The 9,357-nt window shown below is 33.6% G+C and overlaps 1 protein-coding gene across 1 annotated transcript in view; it reads right to left on the reverse strand.

The window, feature by feature from the left end:
* Positions 1-7,895, reverse strand: part of LOC121368198 (nitric oxide synthase, inducible-like) — a 68,392-nt gene extending 60,497 nt beyond the window's left edge. Inside the window, exon 1 of the mRNA XM_041492827.1 lies at positions 7,714-7,895. The gene's annotated coding sequence lies outside the window, so the exon portion shown is untranslated. The remainder of the gene's footprint in view (positions 1-7,713) is intronic.
* Positions 7,896-9,357: the final 1,462 nt, after the last annotated feature.

Genomic DNA, 9,357 nt, shown 5'->3' on the forward strand with positions numbered 1-9,357 from the left:
ATTACGCAAAAATAGATGCAGCAAATCGTTTTTGCCAATTTTGCCAATGTTATTTATGAATTTCATTTAAGTGAGATACTAAATTTTCAGGTGAGATACCAGATTTTGAATTGTTAGTATCCAACTGGGATCCTGCTCAAATTTTTTAATCTCGAACACTGCATCCCCATATAAAACCTATTCCAGGCACGTGTAGCACACACCCCTCCCACTTGTGGACGAATATGTACGTTTTTTGTTGTTTGTTCCCCCCCCCCCCCCCGCCTATATTTAAATAAAGATTTTTTTTAATTGGCTTGTGTCCCCTCCCCTACTAGAGACTGAGCCCCCTCCATTAGAGATTGTGCTCCAAACCCCCACACCCGGATATTGTTACCACGTGCATGAGTACCCAAGTTCCTATCGAAAATCACTCCCAACGAATTTTTATATTAACAAGGCAGTTCGCAGACGAAACGACTAACGATCATTTGTCAAATCGGCGGTAAACATAAATGTATAATGATATTGGCACAGATAGTGAAGAAAATGTAAATGGGGCCCGGAGGGAATATATCCACAATAAAAACAGCCTAAAATAAAACCTGTATTCAAGTTCCTTTTGGAAATCTATTAACAAAGCAACTTGCAGACCCGCGATCGTTTGGGCCGTTGGTAAATTCAGCCGCAAAAATAATGATATTGCAGGCGCGTGTGAACAGGGGTGTGCTTCAGGGCCTACCCTCCTCCCCCTTCCCGAATTTTCATTTTCATTTTTTTTTTTTTTTTGCGAAACATGACCCGACATTCCCTAAAAACATCTCTCACCAGTCTAGACACCCGTACTCAATTTTCTGCACATGCGCCTTTGTACGTTGTTTTGTAACCCCCCCCCCCCATAAACGTAGCTCGCCAGGCTAGACCCCCCCCCCCAACATTATTTCATACGCGCCTGCATTGGCAAAAACAGAAAAAGAAAAAAAGAAACGAATTAAAAAAAAACACCCTAAATAATAATACATGTAAGAATAATACAAATAAAATGAAGTTTTTGTTAGCCACATGCACATTTATTTGTCGATTTCACTTCTTTTCTCTCAAAACCGCAATAAATCGGCGGGACATCGAAAAATCAAACTGATCAAACTGATCCCCATCATATATAATGAATGCTTCCACAGCTGACGCAAGTTGCACGTGAGTCAGTTTCACAATTTATTTATTTTTAAAAATTGGTGTTTCACTTTTATGACTTGAAGCTGTTAATAACAATGTGCATGTAAACATGGTCAATATAATAATAATGAACAGTTCTATGCGTTGGATGAAGTGCAAACGTAATTCTTGTTGAAATAAAAGTTTTACAAAATGAATTTTTTTAAACATATTTTTTTCTATGACCGCCGAAACTGCCGAGCCGACCTCCGAGCCGATCGCCGATATTGCTACTTTGGTTGGTTCGCGTACTGTACGTAACATTTCTTCTGGTAATATAACACATTAATACATACACGTGCTTTAAATGTGTGTTACACTGGGATGTTATTCTGTATCTTATACGTTATGTACGTGTAGTAAACCTTATTTTGCCAAGCAACAAAAATTGGTTATTGTCAAAGTTCTCTGAAATGTTTATTATAACTTAATGTGACCCTGACATTATCAGGAAACTCTTCCAACCAATGTTCAAATTATTCACTTTACTATTAATTGTATTTTTAATGTATTATTTTGTTTGACCAAATTCTGATTGCAAAAAATATTAATGCATCTGATAATCCTATGTTTTTAATGTATTTATACTAATTTATGAGAAAAAAAACGACTTCTTGTAATATTGCAGAACCATTATATAATAACCTCATCATATAGAAAACATAGGAATAGCCACTAATATCGTGAATGTATCCCAGTTAGATATAGAGATATTGCATTTCCTATTTCAGTAGGTTCATGGTTCTGTGTAATATTTCATAGAACCAGGGTAAAAGATATTTTTCATCCAAGGAAACAGAGATGTATGCATTTATAAGTAACAATGTCACCGAGACAGCTAGAAGCTGAATAATAATGTTTTGTATAATTGGGTTACAGTTTTCTGGTTATATTAACAGACATATTAGATGTATTTTTATATAACTAACAAAAACACTTCAAAGATAACATATTTAACATTCTTAGACATATAAAACATAGGAATAACTATTAATATTACGAATGAACCTCAGGTAGATATCAATACATTACATTTCATGATTTAGTAATGTGGCGGCCATCTTGATTTTTCAAGAATAAATAATTGAAACATCAGTTGGTAACATATTTTTGTTTTAAATCAACATCTTTACATTATGTAAGATCAACTGAATTGCCACTTTGGGCACAAAATGTCCTGGGAAGTACGTTTTTCAAAAGTATGCGCTAATCTAATATTGATGACATCAGTGCTCAGTCTACACTAACTTTAAAACCAAATTACTGTATGTTCCACTCATTATATTTTTGACATTTCTAATATATTATTCCTGACTAAATTCTGAGCAAACACTGTTAATTTAATTAATTTTGCAATTCGTGATGGGTATACCATATATTTGGGCATAGATTGCCTGGATTAATAATAACAGCACATTTTATTCAAATTCAGATCACAAGCTTAAATACACTTACCTAACCACCTTTACAAAAATGACTTGTATTTCTTTATCAAATACTTATTAATAACAGTCATTCATAGAAAAAAAATACTATACTACATTCTCTGTGTGTGTGTGTGTGTGTGTGTGTGTGTGTGTGTGTGTGTGTAACGGGGTATAAATATATGACACTGTATGCATATCAATCTGATTAAAATTAGCTCTACTGGGTCTACCAGTAGATCTGACAGCATTGCGTGGACTCCCATGTCCAGGTGATATTTCTTTTATAAATAACAATTTAAATATCGACCAATTACACTTCGCCTTTTATAACGTTATTCGGGAGCATGCAAATTCTAAAAAATATCGGGCAAGACTATTTATGCAATAGGCGAACTTGTTGGTCTATTTCAACATTGAAAAAACAGGGGGGAAAGTGCAGTAATAAACTCTGAATTGTATACTAGTATAAACAGATTTTATGGCTATACCATCACGGGTTTTGTTTTCGTCTTGAAACGAATTTTATATAAAATTTTATATTGCAATTAGTTTCCATCATACTTCGTAATGCACACCCGAATCATTTCGTATACCCTCAGTATAATCCCGAATGTTTTCAAATTCTTTTCAAATCACTGGCATGATTTTGCAAATAAGGTTTTAATTGGTCGAATGAAAGGTCAATTGGACATGAGCTCCAACTGGCTGCTGTTAGATCCACATGTAATAGTGGAGCTGATTTCAATTAGATTGTTTGCATATATGTTGTATTTTATTAGCTACTCATTTTAGAATATTTTATTAATTGGTTATTTCGTTTGGATTTAGAATATTCATCGTAGAGAATACCCTATTGGACAACGCCCTAACCTTTCTTTCCCTCTAAACTGGCTGGTAAAGATCATCGGTGGATTTTAACTAATGATATTTTATTCTGGTATCACGGACAACTGGTCACGGCTAGTCCGTGCGACATTCATACTGAATAGGAAGCCATATTACTGAGCTGAAAGTTTTTATTCAAGGCTATTCGTTGTATTTCCATCTTTTCTACGACCGTTGCACATGTTTGGCTAACATGTATGTATACATTTATATAAATTTTTATATAAATTTTTATAATAATCTGTATTAACTATTGGCAGATATAAAAGGATAAATATAGTTGTCACCTGGGAAAAGGTAATGTTTGTACATATGTAAAGTATATTCAATGTATTTTAAATGTATATTCTTAGGCATGAGTTCGACCCGCACCCCCCTTTCAATGGTTAGGGTAGTTTTAGGTATAGGGTTAGGGTTAGTCTTTAGAGCCTTTGATATAGAGGGGTACAGGTCGAACTCGTTCATATATATATATATATATATATATATATATATAGAGAGAGAGAGAGAGAGAGAGAGAGAGAGAGAGAGAGAGAGAGAGAGAGAGAGAGAGAGAGAGAGAGAGAGAGAGAGAGAGAGAGAGATACACACACACACACACACACTGTCGAGACGGGTCTAACGGCCACCTGTATATAACCGTCACCATAAATCCCGTCCAATGCATTTCCTTCTTTATTTTTCCTGTATATAACAACCACCTGTTCCATGCGGCCATCGGCCACTACTTTTTGACTAAAATGAATGGTTGAACCTGCTATAACGGCCAGAAATTTACAATGACCACTATTGTTTTGCCATAACGGTCACACGATATACACATGTATTGACCTGTCCCAGTCACAATATAAAGTTACTGTTTTATTTAAGTTCTAACAAAACAGGTATATGCTACAGTGCATCATTTATCGTATTTGCATCTTGTATTTGAATAAGGCGACTTGTTATTGGTTGAAGAAAGGCTTGCATTGAACTTACAGCTCAAGTCATAGGGTTTTACGTACACATTCAGAGCAAGCTGTTGTTGCGCACGCCTGTCATGAGCACATGGACTTTGGCACATGGGTCATGGATTTTGAACTGATATATATTCGACTTATAAACACTGACAGGTAGTGTATTCCAAAGTGTGCGATTGCTGCTGGTCATATATGATATTACATTACAGAGATATGTGTATTTTGTGAAATAAATATTGTTTAAACCATATAGATACATTCTGTGATGTAACAGAGTAGAGATATATTGTAAAATATAATTATTCAGCTATTTTAGTTACAACTGTGTACTTTACAATTCTTAATATTACAATATATAGATATAAATATTTAGTGCATTTCAATTTTTATACACGTGTATATTAGATGTAAAAAATAAGGTTTCATAAATTAACACTAAAGACGTAAAACAATGTAATACGAATTAAAATATATAAAGTATATACTTTCAATTTCATTAACTGGTTAACGTATGGTAATTTTTGTTGTTGTTTGGTATTGTTGTTATTATGAAAAATTATATTCATGATTTAGCTAATTTGTTTTTAGTGTGCTTATTCTTTTACTGCTTATAAATTCTCACAATTTATATATAATTGGTAAGGATATAAAAGTATGGATGTAAACCTTTCTTTTCGTGTATTGTTGAAAAAACTACATACAAATAAATAATGAAATTCGTCTCCTATATATTTTTCATCGCAAGTAGTATAAAATCTATCTTCCAATAGAACTGTATTCCAACGTCCAGTCTCAACACGTAAAACATGGTTAGGAGTCCTAAATTTTATTATAACGATCCATAATGTTTCAGGAATAAAATAACACATTAATATTGTGTGGATAGTCAACTCGACTGGCATTCTACCAAGTTCACCATATAACATGAACAATGGGGTCGCTTTTTTAACAGAAAGAATACGAGTATGTCTAATCAAATTGATTTGAACACAGTTATGGATGTCGTTGTTTTCGTATCTCCATATTTCACAGCAATATAATAATATTGGCAGAACCATTGAGTCAAACATTTGAGTTCACATTCTTTTGCTTTCGCCAGCACGAAATACATAGCCTTTGTCACCATTTGTTTAAGTTTAATCTTAGTATTTTAAAAATTATTTGGTTTTGTAAAAGTGGCACCTAATTATTTGTATTCTTTGACATTTTCAAAAGTAATTTTTACAGTTCAATGCAAATGACAATACACCGTCTGCACCTATTTATTTTATCAGTTGAGACATTGCTGACGGCATTCGGGAAGGAAGGTGAGACGTAAAACACACAATCAATATTTACCAACAATCATCATTCTGAATATTAGTAATTCGATATAAAACCACTGCACTATTAAGCCCGGTTTTAAAACGACCCGCCGATGGTCGCAATAGCAGAGTGTTACTGTGTGTATATGTGTGAGTGTGTTTAATCTCTCTCTCTCTCTCTCTCTCTCTCTCTCTCTCTCTCTCTCTCTCTCTCTCTCTCTCTCTCTCTCTCTCTCTCTCTCTCTCTATATATATATATATATATATATATATATATGTGTGTGTGTGTGTGTGTGTGTGTGTGTTTGTGTATACAGTATATAATAGGTAGCGTATCCAGTTTAAATGTACAGGACAGAAGTACGAACCAATCAGAAATGCCTTTATGTATATATATATATATATATATATATATATATATATATATAGATATATAATATATATATATATATATATATATATATATATATATATATATATCCAGAGTGTGTTTCGGTATCGTCAGTATCGTATATTATGAATACAAAATTGTATTGTGCGAGCCTCTGGTGAACATAATACATACACATGTACATTATTTTTTTTATCCCCAATATAGTCGCACGGTTGCCAAAACTAAAGTCAAGCCCTATTTCACTCCCCTACACAGATACTTTCGCCTACTATTATAACTATTACCACAGACGACTACTGGTTTACTCCTATAGACATATATGCCTTAGATTGTATGTCTTTACATTAGTGTTCTCTTTGAAATAATTTGTAAGCAGTTTTATTCAAACTGGCACAGTTAGGGCAATTACAATAAAAGCTTTTTCATATATTTATAAAACACTTTATACAACCAAGTGTCAGCGATGTAATATTCAGTGAGAATAACGCTACAATTTCAACTATTCTGAACAGGTAGAGCATGTCTAGAAACCGGATTTAGAGATGTATGTGCAAGGGCTATATAACCAGGTAGGTCACAGCATATACATTAAAGAAAGAAGCAACGAATATATGTTTAATGATATTTCAGATTTAAACTAAAATAATCTGGTCTCCAACATTGTGACTTTCATTCCGGTTATTACAAGAGGATACCCGCTTCTGCCACACTAGCTATCAGCTATTCCGGGACCGGCAACGATATCTGAAGTTGGGTGCAATATCTATAGTTCGTTCGACCTTGAACGCCTTTTTTCATGCTGTGAAATGTACTAAAACTGAGCCGATTCTTTTCTCAATTGGATACAAAAATAGTTTAGTGTTGTTTTTTTAATAAAATTTTTACGTTTCTTCTTACGTCAAAACAAACTGAAATAATTTACAACCCCTGCCCCCATTTTTATAGAATGAAGTTGTCACAGTCTCTAGTGGGGAGTGACACATGCCAGACTTTTATCTTTACCTACACAGAGTAGAACCAAAAACAACCCTGTATTGATGTAAGTGAAAGTGGCATTTAACAATCTTGTAACAATACCAGTACCTTTGTACCACGTCTTATGCACGTGTGATATACATTTGACGTTTCCGTTAAACATGGATTAATATATCAAATATGCTATGCATTACACACACACTGACGCACACACAGGTAGAGAGACAGAGACAGAGACGGACAGTGACAGTGACAGAGAGAAAGATAAAATTGAGTTTGTTATGAATTTTACTAATTGTAGGTGTGTACACATTTGTATATTATGTTGTTGATAATGATGGCGGTAGTGGTGGTCGTGGGTTGACTATATTCTGATGCAGTCAGATAGGCTGGTCTGACAACTGACCATTTGTCGAATTAGGAACATTCCAGTAAATAAAAGATTGCTGGATTGCTGAATGGATAAATGGATAAATGTACTGATAGTTTGATGAATGTATGCATAAATGAATAAATGGATGGAAGGATGAATGGATGAATGTCATGTATGATGTTGAAAGAGGAGAAAATCTCACCTGTAAGATGACAAAATTAGATACAGATTGCCTAATATCAGTAACCACACAACAAATTCACAGTCGTCGTTTTCTTGTTGGATACAAATTTGGATTTCACCTTCTTCAAGGTGACTTTGTTCCTCGTTTATGTACACATCGCCTTGTATCATACACCAATCAGTTCAGTTTATACACTCTGTTACAATACCCAGCACATTGTCGAACTCAAAGTTACCGTGACGTTAGGCGTCGTATAGTTTCTTTCAGCCAATGCTGTAGGTTTTTCACAACTGGTTTTATTGATGGGCAAACGTGGAATAGACGAATGAGCGAAGATAAGATGTATGTACGGAATTCACCTGAGTTACCGCATGGAGGGACATTAATACTGACAGAAGAGTTTACGAAAGAATTTGCAGTGTAATACACAATCAATATTAAAATTAATTCTTGTAACAAACACTATTTTCCTGCAAATACCAACTATTTAGAATGAAATAGGATATAGGACTATTCACTCAATGGTTGTTTTTAAATTTAAAGGAAAGGGGTAAAATCATTTGACTAAAAGTATTTTAATTCAACACATTTGTAAGGACGTATCGGAATGGGTGTCTACTAAAATCTGAGGTGAAAATGCTTATGTTTTATAGCCGCAGACTTTCAATACGTCACTTGTTAAGTGCGTGCTTTGCAGAATAAACATTAATGTGTACTTTTTTAACATGTATATGGAACTTCTCAAAATCTGAAATAGAGATGTTTCTGAAATATCATAAAACTTTGTAAGCTTACTATTACTTAACTATAACTCTTATAGGACAGGCACAAAAAAGAATGCACCAAATGATAAAGTATTTAAAACAATTTATCTCGTTAAAACCTTCTCGTGTTTGATATATTTGATAAATTAATACATCCTAGTTTAAAATACGGCTGCGATACATCACTATACAGACATCTATCAAATATTTTTTTCTGTTAAAAGTCGTGCTTTATGTGGAAAAATATAGAACTGCTTTAACAAGATTGCGCACTGTTGCACATAGATTATTAATTGAAACAGGAAGATTGGCAAAGCCTAACCCAATTCTCCAATGCAAAGGAATCGTAAATGTGTTATCTGTAATTTAATTGAAGAGGAATTCCGTTTCATACTTGTTTGTCCAATGTACTTATCTATCAGACTTAATAAACAAACATATATAAATAAACCTAACATGTTCAAATTTCCAGAATTGTTAAATAACAACAATGAAAGAACGGTAAGACGGTGAACTTTGTATTGATCTAAAGCCTTTTAAATAAGAAACATAATTTTGTACAATTAAGTTTCATATATATCATGTAACTATACATGCGCACTCTGTCGGTATTGTAATATAAGTATCTGTCAATGTTATTTTATTTTTGTATTTTAACTCTATACGTCTGTATATATGTATATATTATGTGCTCAAGGGCCATTATGCCTAATGCAAAATGAAGTTATAGTTATAAATATATAACTCATTTCATGAAGTCGATCGTCTATTGTTGCCATTTATTAAGTGAATGAATGGTTACTGGTGCGGATACAGGGGAATAGTCGACACTAGATGGAGATTCATGAAATCAGCCACCATTTTGCCCATTCGGCACTGAATTGTACAGATATATGGC

Source organism: Gigantopelta aegis, chromosome 3 (assembly GCF_016097555.1).
Source record: "Gigantopelta aegis isolate Gae_Host chromosome 3, Gae_host_genome, whole genome shotgun sequence".
NCBI classification, from domain to species: Eukaryota; Metazoa; Mollusca; class Gastropoda; order Neomphalida; family Peltospiridae; genus Gigantopelta; species Gigantopelta aegis.